This window comes from Acinonyx jubatus, chromosome A1 (assembly GCF_027475565.1).
Source record: "Acinonyx jubatus isolate Ajub_Pintada_27869175 chromosome A1, VMU_Ajub_asm_v1.0, whole genome shotgun sequence".
Classification (NCBI taxonomy): Eukaryota; Metazoa; Chordata; class Mammalia; order Carnivora; family Felidae; genus Acinonyx; species Acinonyx jubatus.
The window spans coordinates 165,061,192-165,089,008 of NC_069380.1; the positions used below are offsets into that span (position 1 = coordinate 165,061,192).

General features: G+C 34.3%; 1 long non-coding RNA gene across 2 annotated transcripts in view; it reads left to right on the plus strand.

Moving 5' to 3' along the window:
* The window catches only part of LOC113603357 (uncharacterized), a 159,390-nt gene that overhangs the window by 72,080 nt on the left and 59,493 nt on the right, over window positions 1-27,817 (plus strand). For both annotated transcript variants that reach the window (XR_003424924.2, XR_008300007.1), the window contains exon 3: window positions 21,422-21,473. This is a non-coding gene — a long non-coding RNA (uncharacterized LOC113603357). The remainder of the gene's footprint in view (window positions 1-21,421; window positions 21,474-27,817) is intronic.

Genomic DNA, 27,817 nt, shown 5'->3' on the forward strand with positions numbered 1-27,817 from the left:
ACAAAACAAAGTGATGGGGGAGGGGACAGAGAAAAACACCCAAGAACTGTGGGAGAATTTCAAATGATGCAACATAGGTGTATTTAAAATACCAGAAGGAAAATAAAGAGTAGAGCAGAAGTATTTTCATAGTGGCCAAGAACTTCAAAAAATTAATGAAATATACCAAATCGCAGATCCAGGAACCTCAGAGGCAACCAAGCAGGAAAAATACCATGAAGTCTACATTTTGGCATATCATATTCAGACTACAGGAAACCAAGGACAAAAGGAAAATCTCAAAAGAACTGGGGGGTGGCGGCGGGGGGGGGGGGCACTTTCCTAAAGAGAAGCAAAGATAAGAATTACAGCAGACTTCTTGTAAGAAAACATACAAGAAAGAAGGGAATAAAGTGAAATATTTAAAGTATTGAAGGGAAAAAGGTCCCACCAATTACCCTTCAAAATATTCCTTCAGATGTGAAGAAAAATTAGAGACTACTTACATGAACAAAAACTGAGACTTTGTCACCAATAAATCTGCCCTGCAAGATAGCATTAATTTCTGCTCTAATTTCTGCAAGAAATGAAGTTCTTCAAGGAAAAAACAAATCAAATAGGTTGGAAATGTGGATCTAAAATCTTTCATTTTTATTTAAAGTAATGCAAAGTATTGCATGATTATAGCATATGAATAACTAAAATGAATGACAATAATGTCCTAAGGATGAGATGGAAAATTAGAAATGCTGTATTATAAGATCCCTATACCACTTCTGAGGTGATATAATGTTATTTGATGGCAGGTTTAAGTTAATATATATTGCAAACTCTAGGACAACCACTAACTTTTTTTAAAAGAAATATAACTGATATGCAGAAAAAGGAGACAAAATGTTATTCCGAATAAAATAAAATGCTCAATTAAAACCAAAAAGGGCAGAAGAAGAGGAAAAAATAAAATTACAGGACAATATCTTTCATAAAAATAGACACAAAAATTAACAAAATGATAGCAAATAGGATCCAACAATATTTAAAATTACATCATGACTAAGTGGGGTTTATCCAAGAACCGAACAAGCTTTTCAACATTTGAAAATTAATCAGCATAATTCTCCCCATTAACAGAATGAAAGAGAAAAATCATATAATCGTCTTAGTGAAGACAGAAAAAAGCATTTGACAAATTTCAGCAACTATTCATAATAAAAACTTATAGGAAATTAAGAATTTGTAGGAACTTCTCTATTTGATAAAATGCAACTACAAACAACAACTTTACAGCTAGCCTCATACAAAATGATAATATAGTAAATGGTTTCTCCTAAGATTATAAATAGGCAAGGATTCTCCCCACTTTTATTCAATATTGTACTATAGGTTCTAGCCAGGACAATAAGGCAAAAAAAAAAAAATACATAAAAGGCATAACTGTTGGAAACAAAGAATTAAAACTCTGTGTGTTCTCAAACAACACAATTGTGTTAATAAAAATTTTTTATTACAATTAAGTGAATTTATAAGTTTGGAGAAAACAAGTACACAAAAATCAAGTGTATTTCTATATATTAACCAGTTATTGGATAATAAAACAAATGCTGCACCTGTACCAAACACAAAAATTAATTCAAAATGGATCACAATCCTACACGCAAAAGTTAAAAATATTAAATTTCTTTTTTTTAATTTGTTTATTTTGAGAAAAAGAGCATGCATGTGAGTGGGGAAGGAGCAGAGAGAAAGTGAGAGAGAATTCCAAGCAGGTTCCATGCTGTCACTGTATAGCCCAATGCCTGGCTCTATCCTATGAACCGTGAGATCATGACCTGAGCCGAAATCAAGTGTTGGACCCTTAGCTGATTGAGCCACCCAGACACCCCTAAATATATTACATTTCTGTAAAAAACAAGGAGAAAAAGTTTTATGACCTTAGGTTGGATAAAGTCTTCATATATAGAACAAGAAAATATAAACCATAAAATAAAATATTGATAAACTACATTCATCAACATTAAAACATTCTTGTTATTCATAAGCCCCTGTTAAGAAAGTGAAAAATCTAGCCACAGACTAGAAGAAAACATCTGCAATACATGTATATGATAAAGGACGATATTAACAATATACAAAAGAACTCTTAGAATTCAGCAAGAAAATGAAAACCACATCCTTTTTAAATGGGCAAAAACACACACCCTATAAAATAAGATAGACTAACAGATACTGAGCACATGAAACGATGCTAAATTAATCACCAGGGAAATTAAAATTAAATTCACACTGTAATGTCACTTCCCACCAATAAGAACTAACAAAAATAAGTGTAAATGAGGATATAGAGTAAGAGAACTCTCATGAATTGCTTTGTTGGAGAACAATCTGGCATTTTCTTATAAAATTAAACATACATTCACACCAAAGGAAAAAATCAGCAAAACTAAAAGGCAGTCTTCATAATGGGAGAAGATATTTGCAAATGACGTATCTAATAAAGTGTTAGTATCCAAAGTATATAAAAAACTTTAAATAAACTCAACACCCAAAAATACATAATCCAGTTAATAAGTGGGCAGAAGACATGAATAGACATTTTTCCAATGAAGACATACAAATGGCCAACAGATACATGAAAAGATGCTCGTTATCACTCATCAGGGAAATACAAATTAAAACCACAATGAGATACTACCTCCCACCTGTCAGAATGACTAAAATTAACAACACAGGAAACAACAGAAGTTGGCAACCATGTGGAGAAAGGGGAACCCTTTTGCACTGTTGGTGGGAATGCAAATTGGTGCAGCCACTCTGGAGAAAAATATGGTGGTTCCTCAAAAAATTAAAAATAGAGCTACCCTACAACCCAGAAATTACACTGTTTACCCAAAGGTTGCAAAAATACTGATTCAAAGGGGCACATGCACCCCAAAATTTAGAGCAGCACTATCAACAGTAGCCAAATTGTGGAAAGAGCCCAAATGTCCATCAACTGATGAATAAAGGATAAAGAAGAAGTGGCATATATATACAATGGAATACTACTCAGCCATCAAAAAATGAAATGTTCCATTTACAATGACATGGATGGAACTAGGGTGTATTATGCTAAGCAAAATAAATCTGAGAAAGACAAATACCATATGATTTCCCCTATGTGTGGAATTTAAGAAACAAAATAGATGAACATAGGAGAAAGGAAAGAAAGAAAGAGGGTAGAAAACCATAAGAGACTCAACTATAGAGAACAAACTGAAGGTTGCTGGAGGGGAAGTGGTTGTGTGATGGACTAAAATAGGTGATGGGCGTAAGGAGGGCACTTGTTGGGATGAGCGCTGGGTTTATATGTAAGTGATGAATTACTAAATTCTACTCATGAAACCATTATTTCACTATATGTTAACTAAAATTTAAATAAAATTTTTTTAAAAGTTAAGCATATTTATATAACTTGGCAATTCTAAAAAAAAACATACGTGAGAATTCAGAACAGCTTTATTTATAATAAAACAGCTCAAGTGTCCATAGGCAATTGCATGGATGAAGAAATTATGGTATATTCATACAGTGAAATACTACTCAGCAATAAAAAAGAAAACTAATCAAAGGGCATGGAAATCAAACTATTGGTTGTCTGAGATGAGAGGCAGTGGCTGCAAATAAGCAGTAGTGAACTTTCTAGCATGATAGAAATATTCTAGATTTTGACTGAAGTGATGAGTTACATGTGTGTACATATCTGTGACGTTTCATTAGAATTTATTTTAAATATGTATTTCATTGTATAAAATTATATCTTAATAAGGTTGACTTTTTAAAAAAATGCTGAGTGTAAAATCAGGACACTTGTTTAAAAAATCATTGATTCAAGAGCTCAAGAAAAGGAAATCAGATCTTCACTAAAAAGATTTTAAAATGCATATGCATACAAATAACTAACCAACCCCAAAAATACACACATAGAGCTAAAAGAGACCTCACCCATCATTGAAAAGTTCTGTGTTAGTTATAGACTATAAATTGTTCGATAACTAAATAACAAAATGAAGCAATAAAACTGGAGTGAATTTATGACGCAGATGTCTTTTCTACTTAGGTTGGCCCTCCCTGACAAGCTTGCTATAAAACAGTAGTTTAACATAAATTAGTCTTTGTTTTTGAAAGTAAAAATGTACCTCAAAAATGGTCAGAAAATACGCAATAACTACTACAAATATGGGAAAAAGTAACTTTTCTGATTATCTATTTCTTAATGGATTAAATTTTTTTAATGTTTATTTTAGAGAGAGAGACAGAGCACAAGCAGGGCAGGGAAAGAGAGAGAGGGAGACACAGAATCCAAAGCAGGCTCCAGACTCTGAGCTGCCGGCACAGAGCCCGACTGGAACTCGAACTCATGAATTGCAAGATCATGATCTGAGCCAAAGTCAGTCGCTTAACCCATTGAGCCACCTAGGCGCCCCTTAATGGATTAAATTTTTAATTACTGTTAAATACAGTGAGATCTGGGGATGGAGAGAAATCACAAATTCTACCCTTACATTTGTAGCAACTCATTTCACTTTTGTGAGTGCATAATTTTATGCAATTTCTAGATATTTTCTGATCTAATTTATGTAAAGAGTTTTAATAATCATATATGCTGAAAAGAAAAGATCTAACACCTTGTTAACTATATACTGGGCCTGCATGTAAAGCTTCTACCCTAAGACAAAAGGAAGTGTTAGTTTTATTATCTATAACACATATGACTAGGCTTCATAGAATATAAACTTAGAGGGACTCGAGTATACTCCAAAAATCATAAAACACTGAACTCTCATTTTCAAACTGATTAAGAATCAAAAGATACTTTTGACATATTTTATGTCATGTGGCACTTCATGATATTTCAAAATACCTCACTTTTAAGTTTCAGAAGATTTCAACATGAAAGCCTTCTAGAAAGCTAGGCTCTATAAAAGTAATTCTCAGTATATTGATTAGGAATCAACAAAACCGTTTACAAATAACTCTTACTTCAAGGCCAAACCAATTCATAGAATCTTCGTTTCTGAGAGCTGCTGAAGCAAAAATAAATTCTGAACTATGACATTGTCATAACATATACATAGGTTGGTCCATGATCTCTTTTCTATAACTTGTATTTAAAAATCATTATAACAACACTACAATTCTATGTGTTGTAAGGTAAAATAAAAATTTTATCAAATATATCTGTTTACTACTCTGGTCAAGCTAACTTTATTTCCAAAGATAATTAACAAAGCTCAAATGACTAACTCAGCTCAGGTTATGTAAATGAATTCCTTCGTATAGTTTGCATATATTAAGCAGTGGGAGATTGTTTCTTCACTGAGTTTGGGAAAAAACTTAAATTTTATCTATGTAAAATAAGAGCAGATAATCTGATTTGATGTATCTTGAGAAGCCTGGAGGCTACAGAAACCCCACTGGGCCAGTGGATGATTAGTTAATAAAGGGAAAGCAGCCTGACACCAAGGTGAGCAATAATTAAACCTGTAGTGAAATTCTCTAACAGAATTCAATAAAGTAGCACATTGTTAGCAGAACAATGTTTCTTCAAATGGCATTGATGAGTAAACCTCAAAGTGAGCAGAGATTCTGATCGAGGAAAAACGCAGACACTCATTCTATGAATTTACTGCTCCCTGGATCATATTCTGTACAAGCAATGTATAGGATATTCGATGTATTAAATTTCCACTACTTTTGAAAATGGATGCAAAAAGAAAGTATTAGGAGCTACATCTTCTCTTCATTTGCTTATTCATGTCAACATTGTGTTGTGTTTTGTTCTGTGGGAACAATGCTAAAAGCTAGAAATCCAAAGAGGTTGCTGTCCTGAAGGGTCTTGTAATATCACAGGCAAGCCAGACATATAAAGAAGTAAATACTTTCAAAGTGTGAAGGTGTACAGGGAGGAAACCTCTAACTCAGCCTGAGAGTGTCAGAAGAGATAACATTTAGGAGGGATTTTGAGGAATAACTAGGCTTTTTTCAAATGGGAAAAGGCATTTCAGTCAGAGGAAACTGAAAGTGAAAAAGTATGAAGTTATGAAAATGAATGACAATTCATGAAGCCATAACACCGTCAGTTTGGTCTGTGGGCAGTGGAGTACAGGGGGGAGGATGAGTACACGCAAGAGGGAAGGGAGGACCAAATTGTGAATAGCTTTGACTGTTGATGTAGACTTCTTTCTATGGACAGTAGATAGCAAACTCAACAGAGCAAGGGAGAAAAAGAACGTGATTGCAGGTTTTCTTGGCTCCCAGAAGGCCAAGAACTACTCTTTTTACACAGCTCTTACATACTTGCAAGGTGCTTGGGCATCATTAGAGAAGGAAGAAACATATTAAAGTATTTATGTAAACAGTGACGATAGAGAAGTGGGGTAAGACAGGAGGCTGAGAGACCAGTTAAAACTGCCTACTATAGCTGAGGTAAAATAAGGGTCAGAACAAGAAGCAGTGGGGAGGAAGCAAGGAGGATTGAGATTTGAAATGAAACCAATGTGTCTTGAGTTGGAGTGAGAAGATAAAGAGGAAATTGTTCAAGGATGACAGCTAGGATTTTGCTTTGGGGGAACAGATTTCATGACATTATTAAGCATCACGGAGAATTTAAGGGGAAAAGTAGAATTGCATTTATGGGGAGCACAGGGAAGTCTAATAGAGGCTTCGCAGGAGACATTATTGAAAGAAAAACCATCAAGAACCCTATCTCCTGTTTTGTTTTGTCTTTTTTACTAATTCTATATTTCCACATGCACTTAGGAAATTCTTTCAGAAGTCCTCTTGGTCATCTGTGTCCTCTTCTTCCAAATGTCACCCATCTTTTTTCCTGGGTTCTATATCTTTCAAAAACTGAACACTGAATTTTCTAGAAGAGAAAGCAGAGAAGCTTCTTTCTCGTGATAGTCTTTTACACCCTACAGGAAAATCTCAAAATAAGCATAAGATTTCTTACATTATCCCCCCAAACAAACCAACAAACAAAAGATATACTCCCACATTACCATGTTTCCAAGAAGTGTGGGCTCACTGGATTGCCAGACTATCCCCTGAAGTGGAATCAAGCCTCCGAGAAGATCTACCCCACTAACCAAAAGTGGAACCAGAGACAATTTCTAACTCCCTTTTAGCTTTCTCTAGATCTGAAAGGGGTTGGGACAGGAGGTGAAGGACAGTGTGACAGATGGGGGTCCTCTGTTTTCTTCTATAGAAAGTTCTACTATACACCCCCATACCCATCCTTCATGCATCTCAGGACTCAACAGAGGTTCAGAATCTGCTAACAGGGATTTGTTATTTTGACTGAATTAAAGAGCTCAACCTTAATTGAAATACAAGAGTTAAGGTATGTACTTAGCGCTGTGATTTTTTTTTTCATGTGCTGATATAATGATGATGATGTAAGACCATCTGGAATAAAGACAGAAGTTACATCAAGCTGAAAATTATATTCCTAAGCCTTACTTATGATAACAGGTTCAAGCAAGTTCTCAATTCTCATTAGCAGTTCTTGATCTAACGAGGATTCTTTGGCTCATCAGCAAATGCCATGCTTCTTCCAAGTAGCTCACTCCCATTCCTCTGCTGAGGCCCCAGGCTCTCACACAGAGGGTTCCTAATGGCCTGCAGCCCAATCTTAAACTCGCCACATCTCTGCAGTATGTCATATTCCATCAGGAGCTACTGTGCAAATAACATATTTCCATTTTTAAAGTCTGAAAAATGTCACAAAAAGCTTTTGGCATTTACATGACTCAGACTTACACCCTCTAATTCTCTCTGCAGCTAATTTCTTATGTTCGATACATACCCACCACAGGAAACCAGGAATAACGATTACAGGAAAAGCTGAAGTTCGACAGCCCAGCCATTAGCATTCACAAATCTAAAGAGTAGGGATTTAAATGGCACTATCGACAGTTATTTCTTCTATAACGAAAATCAGGACCGTCAACATGTGAGACATTAAAAAATATTCAGTAATTTTAGTTATAGCCTGTAGGGGTTTTTTTTAATGCATTCCTGAGAACTAGCAAAAATCTACAAAGATGTGCACCAAGAGGGCCTAATAGATCAGAGGAGTGAAATTATATTCAATGTGGGTAAAACAGCTTGCTGTATGTTCTCCAACTACTGATCTTATCTCTCATAATCATGCCCCATGCTTCGTTTAATGTTGGACCACACTCACTATGAGAGGAAATTCACGCTTGCATTTTATGAGGCTCAGCATGCAAAATCCACATGCTATGTTTCCATTTCTTCTGTCTCACTTTACATAGATTGGGCTTTTATCTTTCTGCTGAATAACATTTGTTGTTTTATTTTCCACTGCTTAATATACCAGGGCTTACTAGAGGAAATGGAGAGACCAGTGGCAGGTCTATCTTAGCCCCAGGAAGAGATTCTAAAACACTCTGAAAATCTGCTCATTTGAATTTGGTTGCATTGTATGCATTACCCCACTGGAAGAAAATGTGCATGATTCATACCTGCTTGTTGCTGACGTGTCCGATGTCAGGTAAAATGGCACAAGCTCCATAATAGTATCATGATATGTTATGCATGCAGCATGCTAACACTGCATAACAACTTTTATTTTCTTTTAAAAGAACAGCTACAGTGTCACAGCTCTCTGCAAACTTAGATCTTTAATTCATTGGTTGAATCTCACACAGCTGATTAGTTAATTGTTACCAAGTTGCAGAACTAAATAAATAACTGGATTATGTCCCTAAAACCAATCAGCTAGCTAGACTTATCTACAGAACAATTAGCTAGTCTTCTACTGAGACCTATCCCTGCAAAACTAGAGCTGACCACAGTCATGGCAGATGCCTGTTATAGAGAAAGTGTCGGGGTTTTTTTAAACTTTGTATATCTTCCTTGGTTGACATGTAGGATAGAGTTCTTGGTGTTAACCTTTACACTAGATTGTTAAATTAATGATCAACATATTTCCAAATTAATGTGAATTTTGTGATTGCAATCAGGTTCTAGTAAGGCAGTTTGGTAGAAGACTAAAACATAAGACTCAGGACAGAAGGACTCAAGCAGATTTTCACTAATGTGATGAGCAGACTAAACATCTTTGATATAAATAAATATATTATAAGTAACTGAGTGTATATTTATAATAAATACTAATTGAATAGAGTGCTGCCAGATGGCTTTTCTATTCAAATTCATCCTGACTTGCTTCTGAAAAAATTTATAGCCACTAGACTTTACAGAAGATGTTGCCTCAATATTATCTGCTCATTTGAGGTATTGAAACCTTTACATAGCTGCCTCAATTAGAAGAAGCATTAAGGGAAATGTTAAAAGGTCACCCTGAAAAATAGTGAATATATCTCCATCATATATATATATATATACATGTGTATATGTATATACACACACACACACACATATATATATATATATATATATATATATAATTTATATTTTAAATCGGATTTTAGGATCAGAGAGAATTTAAGAACCTGTTTTACTCCAGTGGGCAGTGATTTAAGGGATACAACACTGAAATTTACCTGTCTGCCACTCCCTAACTCTTCAAAGAATAATTTTCCCTTATTGGTTCACATTCATTTCTCATTTAATAAATATGTACTGAATGTCTTCCATAGTTATGCCCCCTGCTAAGGGGCAAAGAGGCTTACTAAAATACTTAAGCCTTCAAGTAGCATTCTAAAATTCATTCACTGATCCATTCATTCTCTTAGCAAATATTTACTGTTTATTATGAGGTAGATATTGTGTGATGATGCTGATAAAAAATAAAAAGAGGACTCTATCCATATGGACCTCACAGTGTAACTGGGGAGACTAACACAGCCACAGATATTTAGTATACACTCTGTTAAGTGCTAATTACAGTGTGTGCCACATGCCCTAGTGACATAATAAGAAAATGGATTCATTCTACAAGGAAGGGAGATGGTGGAGAAATGGTTTGGAAGAAGAGAAGGGGCTTAGAAAGCATAGAGAGAGTCATTTAACCAAGGCCATCAAAAGTGAGTAGGTCCCAGGGAGTAGAGGGCAGTATGGGCACAGAGTAAATGGAACATCACAATAAAGGGCAGAGGGTTGTGAGTGCTTTAGAGGAATATAGGTCCTCCAGTTTATTCCCCTCATTTGAAAGCAGAAGTTACAAACTTGTTACCTTCAAACCATTTTCAGCCCTGGACATGTTGTGCTTGACCTAGACGATGTTTCATGGACAAAATGTAAACATGGGGAGAATTCACAAAAGTCCAGATTTCAAGCTTGAAAAAGTACATTTTGAGCAAATCTGGACCAGAATGTCTACGTAGAAATAATCTGCTAAAGACGTGCAAAGACACCCCCATCCCCCACCACCCAACCAACTAGAAGCCTTTTAGCCTGCCTTTCAGTTTTACTGTAGCTGTCACTAGGCTGGCTTCACTCATTAATGTTACTTGACAGGCCCTTGCTGGTGTTTTATTTGAGACGCCTAGTTTAAGGTTTTAATACTTCTGAAAACGCAGTGGACTCTGGGAGGGGAAAAAAAATGGAATGTAGCTCTGAACTGTTAATCAGTTACTTGTCATTAATTCTTCAGGTGTAAATGAAGGTTTGGAAAGCAACCTAAAATAGAGAGATGGAAAACAGTGCACAAGGTCATTAAGCATTAGAGTGGTTGGTTTTGTAAAGAATTTGGTGGACTTAGACAGAATAAAGGAAGCAGAACTTCACAATTTCATACTTTTACCATGGTTAATCAAAAAATATTTACTTCAGGGGCGCCTGCATGGCTCAGTAGGTTAAGCCACCAACTTCAGCCCGGGTCATGATCTCACAGTTCATGGGTTCAAGCCCTGCATCAGGCTCTGTGCTGACAGCTCAGAGCCTGGAGCCTGCTTCAGATTCTGTGTCTCCCTCTGTCTCTTGGTGTGTCTGTCTGTCTGTCTGTCTCTCTCTCTCTCTCTCTCTCTCTCTCAAAAATAAATAAAACCTTAAAATTTTTTTAAAAATCCACTTCAAACTAAGAACCACTGTGAGAATTAGAGTCAAAACACTGACTTTTTTCTTAATTCTGACTATGCTTATTTATTTCTAGTGACCCTGTTTGCAAGCCTGTAATTTTTAATGGTTAAAATTCTAAGTCTCTCTCAGGGATCTCCTGAAAAGTTATTGGCCCTATGCCCACTCACTGAATTCTAGCTATGGACATTATCCCCAGGTAATTAAAATGTTCACTTACAGGAAAAAAAAAAAAAAAAAGTATCACATAGCATTGTTAACCTTCTTCTCAGATAACGTACTCAGTGTCAGAATTATCTGTACTGCCTTGGGGCTTTTTTGAAGAGTGAATATCTTTGCACACACTGTCAGCATACACCATGTAGGAATAATTATCATCATTAACCTGAGTCTTATTAAGCTGCCTGCTTATTAATATGTATTGCCATTCACCATAAGTGCTAAGTTGTGGCAGAAAAACAAAAGAGCTGAATAAAGATGGCATTCCAGTCTTCAGCAACATTATTAAAATATTTAGAAAGGGAATCTAATGAGTTTGCCTTTTTTCTCAAAAGACGCAAATCCCAAATTCTACTAACTTTGAAAGAACATGTCAGCTAAATAAAATTATATAATATATAAGAGGAAGAAAGATCGGTGCTTGGAAATAACCAGACAGCATGTATCATCCATTCACCAAAGACAATGAATAAAATCAATGATTTGATCAAAATACTTATGAATTACTGAATTCCACATTCCAATTGTGACATTTGGAAGCCATGTGCTTAGAATGCACAAATCAAAAGCAGATGAAACATTTGCACTAGTTTTCTATCAGTCCTTTAAAGAGTTCCCAAACTCTAGGAGGCAACTTCTATAGAGGAAATTGTTGGCCTTATTAAGTGTAAAGAATTACTGCCAAAAAGTCAGGGCTGTGGAGTAGGATGGATGGTGTACTTCCTGGGTGTCAACAACCAGATTTCAAAGAAAAAGTTATACTTGGCCTCTGTAGACTACCTTGTCTTTCCACTTATAGCTTCCGGGTATGCATTTGGAAGTACCAACTCTCATCTTAAAATTGTGATGAACCTCACTTTTCCATTGTATCTCCCGAGAAGGAGTGAATGAGGACAGCTAAATGATCTGATGAAGATGTAGCTTCTTCCCTTCATGAACCTACCACATTTTACCCTCACCCCCATCCCGGCCTTGTATAGCCCCACTCCCTGCCTACATACATCTATGTTTGTTCTGGATTCAGTTACTAGGGTGGACCTGGGTTTCATAGAGCCTGAACTATATATAATTTGGGTAGTTCACTTTCAGAAAAATGTTACAATATTATGTATACAAAATTAGGTATGAGCATGAATGTTTATTTAGAATGAGAAAAGAAATCATAGCAAAATCAAATCTAAAAAATCTGAAAAATACTGCAAACATTATAAAATTCAGAAAATTTAATAAACTTCCTGACACACTCTGTAATTCTTTTCTTCCATTTTTGGCTGCATGTTCTTTGATCACCTCTTCACATAAGAACAAATTTGTAATTGTTTTCTATAAAAAGAATAATAGATAATTCAGTCTTCTTAACATAGTTGATCACATTTGTTTTTTAGTAGTGGTAGTGAGATGCCTAAAACATGAAATGTCAACACAGACATAATTACCATTTGTAAATCTGCTAGAAGTTTATGTCCTATAACAAAAATTCTGATTAATTCCATTTTGTAAAATTCCCATCAAAAAATAAAATAATGTAGGGTACATTTGAATTTCAGAAGATGCATTACCGAGTATATTCATGATGGGCAAGAACTTCTATTTTGACTGAGTGTTGTTGTTAAACACTCCTCCCCTTGTAATTTTGGACTTCTCCCCTTGTAATTTTAAACACCTGATGACTGGAAATGCTTTCTACAAACAAGCTTCTGGAATGATATACTTTGGACTTTGTTTTTCATCCTCCACCTATGTATTTCTGGTGCTGACTGCTGTAAGACACATTCATGTCATGATAAGACCTGTGGCCCTACACCTTTGAGGGAATCAGCCTAACAGATATTGGGACTCTTCCAACTATACCCAGGCACCTACTAATTTAACTAACAGAGAGAAGATTGAAACCACGTAAATGTGCACTACTAAATCCAAGTTTAGTGTATCCACAATTCAGCTTGCACTTGACCTACTTTGAGATAGCATTCCAGAACTATCTGAAAGAAAAGAAGTGAATAAAGAAAATTGACAGTAGACAGATATCCTACCTTATTTTAGCCAACTTTATCAAACTGTATGACCCTGTGGACATGTTGCCAGGGTCTCTGCTATTACCTTAGAAGTAACAAGGTTCATTAGCTTCAAAGTAGAGTCCTTCTGCGCAGCTTAAAGGTTGGGTAGAATTTTTATCTCTCAAAATTCCATGACTTAAGGCCTACATATATGTGTATAGAAATGTGAAGACCTCAAATTAAAAGAAAATAAATAATTTAGTAAATTCCCATGGAGAATATACTTAATTGAGCAGTTAAAATGAAGCCATAAAATCTATAAAAGAAGGGGATGAAATTAGCATCCAGTGACCCTAGAAACTCAGGATCAGATCCAATTTATTGGCACTTAGCCACTATTTCTTGTGTTTGATTTTTTTTTTAATAATTATCTCCATGCTTTTAAATCATTTGCTCACATGTAATCTCAGTCTCTGCCTCCTGAATTTCTACATGCATCCCTCACTGTAACAGTTTAAAAACAAAATACATAATTCCTCCACTAAGCCAGTAAAGAATGAACCAAAGGCATAACATTAAAAAAAAGAAAGCTCCCACTCTGCTGGTTATTTGGAAAAAGCTGAAAGATTCTCTCTTCCTCAGAAGAGGGAGGAGAGGCTGGACGGGTGAGACCAACTGCCCACCTTGCTTCTCCTCTATGGCACATCTTTCCCAAACTCCTTGTCTTTCTTTTCTGTTTGCGTGGCCACCACTTCAGTCTTGGCTCTTAACTTCTTACTTACTACAACAGTAGTTAAATAGCTGATCCCTCTTGACTGTGTTATCCAATTAACATAAGACTATTTCCAAGCCAAATAGAACTTTAATGATTTAAAACTTGGAAGCTTTACTTATTTAGACCCTTGAAGTCATTGCTGTAACTAATCAGGTTTATCAACATTGAGTGGCTGATGTGTGAATTGCACAAGGCAGGGCTGCATCACAACAGCATTTTACTTCCACAAACTTAACTTTTTTATATTCAGCTGCAAGTCTTTCAACATTTCCATGAATGATCATGCTGGAAGGACAAGGATGGGAGAGAGGGGAGGGTCTCTCTAAAGAAACACTTTATGTAAGAGATATGAACGCTTAGGCAAACAATCTGTATATTTGATAAGGATTGTTTATTTAATAGCATTGACGTGATCCAAGTAGACTAAATGTATTTTTTTCCCACATCTTGGAAGTCTCATAATTCCCGCATTTCATCTGGGAAATCAAGATAATTACAGAGATGCATATCTAAGGTTAATATAAGCAAATCTGTAACCCCACTCTAAATAATTGAAAGGAAGAAAGGAAGAAAGAAAAAGGAGAAAGGGAGGGAGAGAGAAAAAGAGGAAGATGGGGAAAGAAGAAATCAATGAAAATGTAACAGCGAAGGCATTCCCAAATCGGATCAGATGAAAACATGAATCTTAAAGATCGCCTTCCCAGGGAAAACCCAATTCCAGAACAAGTGTCTCCAGAGCATTTGAATTACTAATAACATTCTGACTAGTCTTTGAAATAGGGAAAGCCATCAGATTTACATATATGTGTGTATATATATATATATATATGTATATGCATATATATACGTATATATATGTATATGTATATATATACGTATATATATCTTCAGTTTTTGAAAGGTTGTGTATCTTTGTGAGACATTTTGTTATAAAGAAATGATTTGGCTCATTTCTATAAGAATTTGACATACAACAACTTATTTATTTTTTATTTAAAAAAATTTTTTTAAACATTTATTTAATTTTGAGAGACAGAGAGAAACAGAGAACGAGCAGGGGAGGGGCAGAGAGAGAGGGAGACACGGAATCTGAAGCAGGCTCCAGGCATTGAGCTGTCAGCACAGAGCCTGATACTGGGCTCTAACCCATGAACCATGAGATCATGACCTGAGCTGAAGTTAGACGCTTACCTGACTGAGCTGCCCAGGCGCCCCACAACTTATTTCTCATATATCTTATTCTGCATAGGAAATTTGCAATAGCAGATTTCTACTATATCTGACTGATGTCAAAATATCTGAGTAATTCAGTAAATAACCTGAATGTGAATGAAGTTAAATATAAAAACTAAAAATTATTGCAATTATCACCTTACCCAAAGTATACAAGATTATTACTAAGCCAAAAGAAATATTTAAAAAGCCAAAAACCTCAAGTTATTTAATCTAACTTCACATAACCAATTCTTCAGTTAGATATTTTGGTGTTAACTTAGAATTTCCAAGAACTAGGTATGAGACACATTCACTAATCTTTCATTCATTTACATTTTCAACATATCAAATTCACATTTTATGTATTCAGAATGTTTATTAAGCACCTACTATATGACCAGCATTGTTCTTGGACGGGGCTGAATTAACAGTGAACAAAACTGACAAAATTCTCAGCCATCATGATCGTACATTCTACCAAAGTATTCTAAATTGTATCATTGAGAATTTTACTTCCAAAAATAGGAAGCATTTTGAACATCATGCCTTTTGTAGTAATAGACATTGGATGCAAAAAATCTTGAAGCAGTGCTTTTGTTTGCCAAACCTATGTGAAGGACATGTGAATAATTTTAAGCGTTTCCTGACCAATGTAAAAGAAGGAAAATGTGTTGTTTTTTTCAAGAGTAATACAAGATTTTCTAAGGTAATTTTGGCAATATGTAATATTCCAATTTTTTGTTTTAGCCATTTACTGAAATACCTAATCCTTTAGGGAAGATTATGCCGTCTTGTAACTTTGGTACTATAGATAAGGAGTTGAGATTACAAGCTCTTCCAAAGTGAGTTAGTTGGGTATTGGGAAAATAGTTCTCATTGTTTTAAAAGATCAACATACTATTTTAGAAAGAGTACTAAAAGTGTAGAACATGAGACCCAGGTTTAAGTTCCAGTATAGACACTAAGTGACCGTTCACAGTATGATTTCTGTGCTTCTGATACGTGTTAGTTTAGATTATGTATTTTAGCAAACATTTAAACTCAGTTGAGTACATTTAAATATTTTCAACAACTTGATTTATCTTTGTGAAAAACCTCTTGAAATGCAAGTGCATAGTTTGTGCATCACCTGCAAGTAGCTTTAATAGTTAGTATCCCAAGTGCTTGAGATACACTGTGAATTTTACATTTAAACTGGCCTTCATTTGCATGTGTTCCATAATAAAATTTATATAATTGCTTCATAAAAAATACCTTATATTATTATTCACCTCCAATATCCAAAGAATATTCATAGATGCAATTTAGTAGCTATCCTTTGAGTAGTTGAAAATTAGATTTGTTTCATCCTTGTAATACTGTATAACATAGCAACCACTGGAGATTTTAAAGCTAAACTTAGAGGGAAATTTTCAAAATTCTCAATTTTTAAAATTCCTGACAGACATCACTTATATAATATTGAATATTGGCAAGAAGAGTCCTAGGAAATCCATGCAGAAACAAGTCCAGGTGTGTAAGCTCATGAAATACACACTAGATTTAATATTTTATCCAGGGTTGTTTAAGGGTTTCTCATTTAATATTAATGAAACCATAATATCTTCATGTTCCATTTCCCCATCTAGAAGAGGACTAAAATTTTACGTATCCCCAAGAAATTGGCACTGATAAGTGAGAAAATCACCCAAGGCTCCCAAGGCAAACATTATACCCTGGAAATAAATTAGGCACATCTGGAAGCAACATTAAAACTCTTTTAGGCCACTTGGGTACAGCTGTAATCATTTGTTAGTAAACGATACTCTAGCAGCATAGATGAATGCACTTTTAAGAACCCATTTTACTCCCAAAGAGAAACTAAAACCTTAGGAGATTCCCACTGAATATTCAAAATATAATGAAATTTAAATCACATTTGGAGTAGATCTGCTTTCTTTTCACTTTCCAGTTCTGTATTGATACATTGTTTTTTGTTGTTGTTGTTCATCATTTCTCTTGAATTATCCTCAGAAGTCAGGAGATTAATCTCCATTTTCATGCCCTTTAATACTCAGCACCAGAAGCTGTATGAACTCTACTGCTTTCCACTGCTGTTGGTTTTGTGGTGTATTTAGGTAATCTGAGCCATTCTCAGATTCCTTTTTTTAATATTTTAGGTTGTTTCCACTGCTAATATTTCAGGCTCTCCATTTGAAGCCAGAGGATGCCCACTTAATTTGTAACAATTTTAAAAATAATAACTGGACAGACAAGTGAGTCACATCATTGAAATTAGTTTCAGTTACTGACAAATGGACTACTACAGACATGGGGAAGATGTCTGGGCAGTTTCCTGTTGCTGCAGTGTTCTGTAGCAGAAAGAATCCTGAGTTACTATGAAATTTATCAGAAAAGGAAAGGAATGGGGAGGCAAAATAGATCCAATTTCAGAACACTAGTACTTTGAAACCACTTCCAGCTTATCCTTAGGTTTTTCTCCAGTTTTTACTTGGTCGTATTACCAAAGATAATATAGATAAAAGGACAAATAAATAATCCCAGCAAAGATATTTCAACTCTGAATGAGACCAGTAATGACTTCTTTTTTTTTTTAATGTCAAGTTATTTGATAGAGTTAATGTGGAATGCCACTTTTTACAAACACTCTTTATCAAAGCATATATTATTAAGTTTGTTTTTAATACTTCATATAGAAAAATAATGATGATTAGCTATGGAAAATTATTACCTGTTTCAGAGTGCCCATTGCTGCTGTTATCTTCTGCTTGTCACTGGACTTTTAACTGAAAAACATTTTTATGCCCTGTGAGTGACAGTTTTTAAATTAACAACACCTCACATTATTCAGAAGAGAGTACGAAAGAGAAACACACCAGCATGCTTCTCACTGGGAAGTTGGACCATGTTGTCATTCAAGAGGGAGAACTGTGGAACTTGCATGCCCTATAGGCCTCAAGAAATATGCTATTTCTCACTTTCTAGGCCTTCACTGCTATAACTCACAGCTTAATGCAAGACACTCACAGGCTTCTACACATGAAATTTGGCACAGTATCCTAAAATATTGAATTTGTCTATTTTGTGCTGTCAACCTGCTAAAGACCAAAATTCCTATCAGAGCCCAAAAATATAAAGGGTAGCAATATATTTTTTCCTTTAACTTTCATGACTTCGGCCTCTGACAGAAGCCTTAATTTATTATAACTACTACAAGGGGCTACATTTTAGCATCAAGTACTGTAAGTCAGCTCCAGACACACAAGCCTGCCAACTCTAATTCATTTGGAATGAGGTGAGATTCAATCATTTATTTTCCCACTGAGAAGATTTGTGTTGCCTTTTAAAGTGAAAGAACTCAACATACCTTCTGAAGCTGTTCAGGATTCACTGAAATTTTGTTGACAATCATGCTTTTAGGAATAAGTGAATATGGCATGGACTAGAATAATCAGATGTTAAAGCCAGAAATTATCGTTCATTCCTCTGACATGTACCTCTGACCCAGTCAATGACCGAGAAAAACTGACCATGTAGAAGTGTCAACGTACAGTCTCCTAGGAGAGAAAAAAGTATGCTGGGGAGATGGAGTTGATCAAAAATGAGAGTCAAGGATACAATGAAAAACAAAAGTGTTAAGAATTATGGACTAAAGAAATATTATGGATTTTCCTAAAATATTTAGATCACCAAAGTAAGTATTATTTAAAGGTGATATTTTCATTAAGAAAAGTCATATTAAAATTAAAATAACTGTTGAGCTCCTAGAAAATTCAAAGTAAAGCTCTATACTAAGATGTGAATAGACTGGGGCGCCTGGGTGGCTCAGTCGGTTGGGCGGCCGACTTCGGCTCAGGTCATGATCTCACGGTCCATGAGTTCGAGCCCCGCGTCGGGCTCTGGGCTGACAGCTCGGAGCCTGGAGCCTGTTTCAGATTCTGTGTCTCCCTCTCTCTGACCCTCCCCCGTTCATGCTCTGTCTCTCTCTGTCTCAAAAATAAATAAACGTTAAAAAAAAATTTAAAAAAAAAGATGTGAATAGAAGTGTTTATAATATAACAGAAGAAAACATGAAACACAAAATAACCAACGTTCTAAACAATAATAGAAAATAGTCATAAAATTATGTATAATTTATAAATGAATTCTGTAGTCAATAAGTGGGAGAGATTGGGAAAGAAATTACAACTATAACATGTGAGAAGGAAAAGATCTTTAGGATTTGAGAAAAAGAGTAAAATACATATATAATCTTGGTGAATTCCTTTGAAAATAAATGTTCCCAATGTTCAGAGACAAAAGCACTTTCATCTTTGTCTTTCAGAAGGGTTGAAAACTAATCTACAAAAGGAAGTATTTTTTATTAGAAAAAATCATTGAGATCAAATTGCTAGCAAAATATACAAATAGAAAACAAATAACTTACAAACACAGATGCAAAAATCCTAAATAAAACATTAGCAAAATGAATCCTCCAATTAAAAAAAATATGTAACTTAGCCAGACTTATTCCGGGTGTTCAGGGATGATTTAATATAAAAGTGTTTTATTATGATTTTCTCATATTCGCAACCTAAATTTGAAGACCATATGTTTATCTCAACTGATGTGGAAAAGCATTTTATAAAATTCAATTCTCATTCATGAGAAACCTCTCAACAATAATGGAGATGGAACATTTCTAATCTGATAAAGTATAGCAACAAAACTTGCAACAAATATTATATTTAATTGTGAAGCTTAAGCCAATTTCTGCTAAATTCAGGAGTAAGAATTCCCATAAGAATGAATTATCTGAAAAAAAGAAATACAAGAGTTTTGTTTACAATAGCATCAAAAACAATGAAATACATAGAAATAAATTTAAGGAGATGAAAGTTCTGTACACTGAAAACTTAATAAGACATTGATGAAATTGAAGAAGACAACATAATTGGAAATATATCCTATGTTCATAGAGTAGAAGAGTTAATATTGTTAAAATGTCCATACTAACCATAATATGGATTCAGTGTTATCCCTATCAAAATTCTAATGGCATTTTTTTTACAGAATTAGAAAAAAAAATCCTAAAATTCATATGGATCCACAACTGGCCCTGAATAACCAAAGCAATCCTGAGAAAGAACAAAGTGGGAAGCATCATGATTTCTTATTTAAAACTATGTTACAAAGTTATAGTAATTAAAACAATATAGTACTAGAATAAAATTAGACACACCGACCAGTGGAACAGAAGTGAGAGCTCAGAAATAAACCCATGCATATAACAGGCAACTAATATTTGCAAAATTTACAATTTTCAGTGGAAAAAAGATAATCTCTTCAGTAAATGGAGCTAGGAAAATTGTATATTCACATGCAAAATTAGACCCCTACTTTAAAACACTCATAAAATTTAACTTGAAATAGGTTAAAGATTTACTTACATGTAAGACCTGAAACTGTAAAACTCTTAGAAGAAAACATACAAAAAAATCTCCTTGATTTTGTTCTTGGCAGTGATTTTTTGGATACAACATCTAAGGCACAAACAACAAAAGGAAACATAAACAAGTAGAATTATACCAAAGTAAAAGACTTCTAGATAGGAGAAGAACTGATCAACAAAATGAAAAGGCAACCTACAGAATGGGAGAAAATATTGCAAACCAAATGTCTGATGAAGGGCTAATAGCCAAAATATATAAGGAACTCATACAACTCAATAGCAAAAAACGATTTAATTTAAAAATGGGCAAAGGAACTGAATGGACATTTTTTCAAAGAAGCTATTCAAATGGCCAGTGTGTACATGAAAAGATCCTCAGTATTACTAACATCAGGGAAATGCAGATCAAAACCACAATGAGGTATCATCTCACACCTGAAAAGTACTAGTACCACATTGCCTGTCTTGATTACAGTATCTTTATACTAAGTCTTGAAGTTGGGCAGTATCAGTCCTCCAAATTTGCCCTTCCTCTTCAATATTGTATTGGCTATTCTGGATCTTTTGCCTCTTGTTATATATTTTAGAATCACTTTGTCAGTATTCAAAAAATAACTTTCTGGGATTTGAGTTGGATTGCATTGTAACTACAGATTAAGCTGGGAAGAACTGACATTTTGTGGTCTCTTTTTTTTTGTAAACTTTTTTTTTAATTTTAACTCCAGTGTAGTTAACATACAGTATTATATTTCATTTCAGGTGTACAATATAGTGATGCAACAATTCCATATACTACTCAGTGCTAATCAAGGTAAGTACTCTTAATCCTCTTCACTTATTTCACCCAAGATCTGACCTCTTGAAAATATTGAGTCTTCCTTTCCCTGAGCATGGAATATATCTACATTTGTTTATTCATTGACATCTTTTGCTGGGGATTTTTAGTTTCCCACATATAAATCTTATACATACTTTGTTAGATTTCTACCTAAATATTTCATTTTTAGGAGTTGCTATTATAAATTATATTGTGGTTTTATTTTCAAATTCCACTTCTTTGTTTTGAATATATAGAAAAACAATTGGCTTTTTATATTAACATCATGTCCTGGAATCTTGGTATCACTTATTAGCTCCAGTGGGTTTTTTTTTTGGTTTTTTTTTTTGTCATTTCTTACAGATTTTCTACATATACGATCTGTCGTCTGTGAACAAAGACAGTTTTATTTCTCCCTTCCCAGTTTATTTCTTTTTCTTGTCTTATTCCACCTACTAGGACTTCCAGTACAATATTGAAAATCAATGGTGAGAGGGTTCATCCTTGCCTTGTTCCTGATCTTAGAAGCTTCAAGCTTCTCACCAAGTATATTAGCCATGGGTCTTTTGTAGATATTCTTTACCAAATTGAGGAAGTTCTCCTCTATTACTATTTTTATCATGATTATGTTGGTTGCATGGGTATATATGTATGACAGTTTTTCACATGTACACTTTAAATACATATATGTTATTACATATCAATTATATCTCAATAAAGTTTTTTTAATAGTTCAAAATTTTAAAAATCTGGATCTTCCACTCTTTTTGGAAAAATGGCTAATCAACTCCATATTGACTTCACTTTCTCTTTCCTCATATGGGGAGAAGGGAAGCCCTACATCAGTAGAGGAACTTTTGGCAAGAAATGAAGTCTGTTCCAATCTGAGACAACAGGAACACTGGATGGAAAAGCCCCATCCCCAGAGTACAGAATCTCCATTCTTTCTGTCTTCATTTTCCCATCTCTACAACAATGTAGTTGAGGAGAACAACCAAGAAAGACTACAGGAATCCACAAAACCTTTAGACTATTTGCTTTGACAGTTATTTGCAGTGACCTCAACTACAGGGAATACACATATCTGGAGGTTCTCTGAAAGATGTGTGGTTGCACTTTTGAAGAGGTATATTCTATAAAGTTTGTTTCAGGTTCCTCCACTGCCTATTTACTTATTTCTTTTCCAGTGCTCTTCCTTTATTTTTGTAGATCTAAGTTTCTGATCTATATCATTTTCCTTCTCTCTATAGAACTGTTAACATTTCTTGTAAGTCAGGTCTGCTGCTAACAATTTCCCTCAATTTTTATTTATCTGAGAAAGTCTTTAGTACTCCTCAACTTTTGAAGGATAATTTCATAGGGTACACAATTCTAGGTTTGTTTGAGGAGTTTCTGTCAACATCTTAAATATATTTCACTCCACTCTCTACTTTCTTGTATGGTTTCTGAGGAAAAGTTGAGGTAGTTCTTATCTTTGCTCCCCTATAAGAAACGTGTTTTCCCCTTCTGGCTTCCTTCAGGATTTTTTTTTCTTTATGTTTGATTTTCTATAACTTGAAAATCATATAACTATGTATATTATGAATAAATATACCAAGCATTTATTCTGCTTGGTGCTCCAGCAGTTTTCTGGATCTGTTTTGATATATGATGTTATTTTGAAGAAATTTTCAGCCATTATTATTTCAAATGTTTCTTCTATTTTTTTTCTTTTTCTCCTCCTAGCATTCCCATTATGTTAAAACTTTTGTTGTTGTACCACAGTTCTTGAATATTTTGAGAGTTTTTGGTTTGTTTGTTTGTTTGTTTGTTTCAACCTTTGCTTTTTGTTTTGGAAGTTTCTATTGAGAAATCCTCAAGTTCAGAGATTCTTTCCTCAACTGTATTCCATCTGATAATAAATCCATCAAAAGTGTTCTTCATTTATGTTTTTTGATCTCTTGAATCTTTTTGGTTCTTCTATAGAATTTCCATCTCTTTGCTTACATTACCCATCTGCTCTTGCATACCGTCTACTTCATCCGTTAGAAACCTTAGCATATTAATCGTAATTGTTTTACATTCTAGATCTGATTATTCCAACATCCCTGCTATATCTAAATCTGCTTTGATATTTCCTCTATCTTTTCAAACTGTAGGGTTTTTTTTTCTTTAATATGTGTTATAATTTTTCCTGGATAACCAGATATGATCTTCTTTCTGGGTAAAAGAAACTGATTTTAGGCCGTTAGAAATGTGGCGGTAAGGTAGTGGTGGACAAGAAGCATTCTATAGCTCTGTGATTAGTTTTCAGTGTTTTGGTAAGCCTTTACCTTTGGAGTGTCAAAGTCACACCTCCAGTTTTTCCATTCCTTAGGTGAGACAGAATAGCTAGTGTGGGGTGGAGTTGCATATTTATCTTCCTCCATGTGGAAGGCTAGAGTCAACTGGAATTGAGTGTTTTCCTTCCCTTTGGCCAGGTAGGCTCTGATAAAACCCCCAGCAGGTCAGAATATGGTCAAATATTTTCTCCTAAGCACAGACCTTATTAAGAACAAAATGCTTTGCCATATGTCACAGTGGTTCCTTTTCTCCTTCCTCTAACAGAAGTAGGAGGGGATCTTTCTTCAATATTCACTGTGAGAACTTAATAGAATTTCCAAGTGGAGGTACTGTGATGACTGGAGTACCTCTGGAGTTTTTATCTCTCAGACTTGCTTACCTTGCACCGCCCCCAGCAATTCATCGGTTACATTTCAGGTTTTACTGTCTAGGCACTGGTTTCTGCAGAAGTTTCTGTTCTGGTGGGTTGTGATTCTCTGTGTTTATCTGTCTGTCTTTCCAGTTTGGGGCAGGAGGTTTGCCCTGTGACATCACTTCTCTTGTGGATCTAAGTAAGTTGTTGATTTTTCAGTTTGTTCATCTTTTTATTTGTTGTTAAAATAGAGTGGCACCTTCCAAGTTCCTTACATGCTGGATGTGAAACTAGAAGTCTCAGAGAAGATCTTAAAAAAAAAAAAGAATTCTTAATTCCAGCACCTGGAGACATTATCTTGGTATATATTATTTGAAGCCTTTTTCTGTATGTGTGTATATGTATTTATGTATGCATACATGCATATGTATGTATGTATATATGCATAAACACATACACTAGTAATTATATATGTGTGTATAATTAGTACACATATACTAGTTCTTCCAGTAAAAATGATCACTCTCCTTCAAAAAAAAAAAGCATTAAAAGCATCAGACAATGAGACATGGACCAAGAAAAGGTATATAACCAACAAATGATTAGTATCCTTAATTTTTTTTTACTAATTTACTAAGTTACCAATTAGGAAAAGATAAATACCACAAAAAAATGAGCAAAATTTATGAGCTAAACAATGCACAGAAGAGGAAATCTAAATAATCAATCAATAAAAGAAAGACCCCTCCTTATATAAAATGGAATGTACCACTCAAATACCAATGAAATAACATTTCACCTACTCAGATTAGGGGGGGAAATCTGACAATATCAAGAGTTGGCAAGAATATAGAAATTCACTGCTTATTCACTGATGGTGAGTGTGTGTGTGTGTGTGTGTGTGTGTGTGTGTGTGTGTGTGTATATATGTATATATATATATATACATAGGTACAATTGATTGGAAAAACAATTTGACAACTGATAATAAAGTTGAAGATAGAATATCTTATGACCCAGCAATTTTACTTCTAGTTACACATCCTAAAGAAACTTTCATGCATTATATAAAGGTACTAATACAAGACTGCTTATGCAGCATTGTTTGTAATACTGAAAAAAAATTGGAATTATGTCCATATATGGAAGAAGAGAATGATGAATGATGGTGCCATTCATAGAAAATGAGTAAAGTGCAGTTCCATATACCAACGTGGATGAATCTCAAACATTTATTATATCAAGTAATAAAAGCAATGAGCAGAAGTATGCATCCAGTTTAGTACAATATACATAAAACTTAAACCATATTTATGATGTAAAGTTATATGATATGCACTGGAATTTAAATATAAAATTCAAAAGAGTGGTTTCCTCAGAGGATGACAGTGGTAAAGGCAGGTGGAATCAGAGAGCTTTAGTTTTTAGCTTTAATTATATAGATAACGTATTATTTCTTAGCTTGTGTGGTAGGTGCATCAGGCATACATACCGATTTTCATTTCTGAATGTTTTAAGTATTTCTAATTAAATTTTTAAATAAAGGAAAATATGTGAAAGTAGGTTTTTGTGGTTTTGATATAAATCTCAGACCAAGAGACTGAAAACCTTTATCTCATGTTATTTTTTATTATATGAAAATAATATTGAGAATAGAATGATTAAGAACAAAATTCACTAGCATTTGCCTGCAATGCAGTCTTTTGGCAAACTGGAAATTTGATTGCATTGTTGTAAACACGTTTTTTATTGTGTTCTTTTAAACACAGCATCATGTTATGATCATTATTCAACATAATCACTGATTTGTTCAGTTCTGCCAGGGTTAAAAAATTCTTGTTAGCACTCTTTGAAAGAACAAAGCTGTTTAAGGAAATGTTGCTAAGATTTTGGTATTCCTAGTCCTAGGAATAAAAAATAGAATATAAGGTAACCTAGGTATAATGGGCAGAAGGTTTAAAACTAAACTATTTAGTTTTCAATATAATTATTAATATATTATTAATGAAAGAGATCCTTATCACTCGCATGTCTTAGATGAGCAAAGTGGGCTAATTGCTATTAAGGTCCCCACCCACCATCCTTGCTTGCCAAGTTCTTGAATTTCTTTAGAAGCATACAGGAATGTTGGCACACTTAATTTCTCCACTGAAAAATGTGAAACTGATTGTTATTTTTATTTACCCTTTGATTACATTCATTGTGCTTGACAGAACATTGTGCTTGACAAGAACATTAAAAAAAAAAAAATTCCCAGAAAACAAAATCTTGTGCAAATGCACACAAAAATATATATATAATGGAAACACAAGTGAATATTTCCAATGAAAACATAAAAAAAAAAAAGAACAGTTCAGAAAGTTTTAATGACCTTTTACTAGAAAAGACGGGGAATTCACAAACCATATTTATTTCATAAATCCTCAGCTACTGGATTTTCTGAACATCTTAATGATTTGTTAAAAAAATAAATTATGCTGGTTTGATGCATGAGCCATTGGGGTCATAGAGATTTCCAAAGAAAATTATTTAGCAATTTTTCCATTTAGACTTAAAAGTAAACAATTGATCATTGCTTTTATAAATCATGTCCATAGCTTTTGTGAATCTCTACTGATTAGTCTTTTTTCTGTAAAAAATATTGCATAAAACCTAGGTTGAAATATCTTGTATAGTTACACTCGGGGTCAGCTGAATGGCAAAACAATGGCAGGGAATCTTTCAGTTCAATCTGTTTATGAAAATTGTGCATTGTGCCTGGAAGAGTTACATGGTGTGCCAAATCAGGCTTAAAGTACCATTAGAATTTCTCTGCCAGCAGTATGCATAAAGATTTGCCCAGCCTCTTCTTTGAGGATAGAAAGAGACACATTTATATAACCCCTATTTTTTCTATCCACTCCTGGAACAGATATGTTTAAATCAACTGAAAAACATGGTCTGCTTCACTTGTCTTCTGCTCTACACACACAAGGTTTTCTTTAGGCAAGTTTTTAGTGAATCATGTCTTAGCAAAACTGAGTCTTTAGGACTAAAATAATAATAATTTTCAAAAGAAAGCTAAAGACACGAGCCTTTTTCAGTTCCATGTCATCAGATTTGCTGACGTCTGCCTGAACTTTCAATTGAAAAATGGGGTAACAGCCTTACAGCGTTGTCAAAGATTTCTATATCATTCATAAAGTTATGTGGGAATTTTTTTTAATTGGCAGCTCAACAAAACATCACTCTTAAATTTAGCTTATACTTCGTTCTTCTTACTCCAATTTAATTATTGGGCAAGTTTTATCAAATGAGTAGTATGTTCAATATTTCAGGCAAATGCAACCATTTTGAATCAAGTAGCTCCTTGCTGGTTGTTGACATTAAGCACATGTGACAATTCATTAGAAAAAGAAACATACCCAGAAAAACTTTGCAAAGTTAGTGACTTAAGGCACTGACCCACTTCAGATTTTAAACTAAGTAATTTCAATTTTCCCTGCAGTATTAATATCATAGATTATTATAGCTGTTTCAATTTTTACCCTCCTCAAAGTGTGCATCACCAAGTATTTTTTCCCAAACTTACACTTTTTGTCTGAAAATATCTGGGATAATTGTCCAAGTCATTCAAGACAAAAATTGCTTTTACATAAAATACAAATATCAAAATAATGGATTC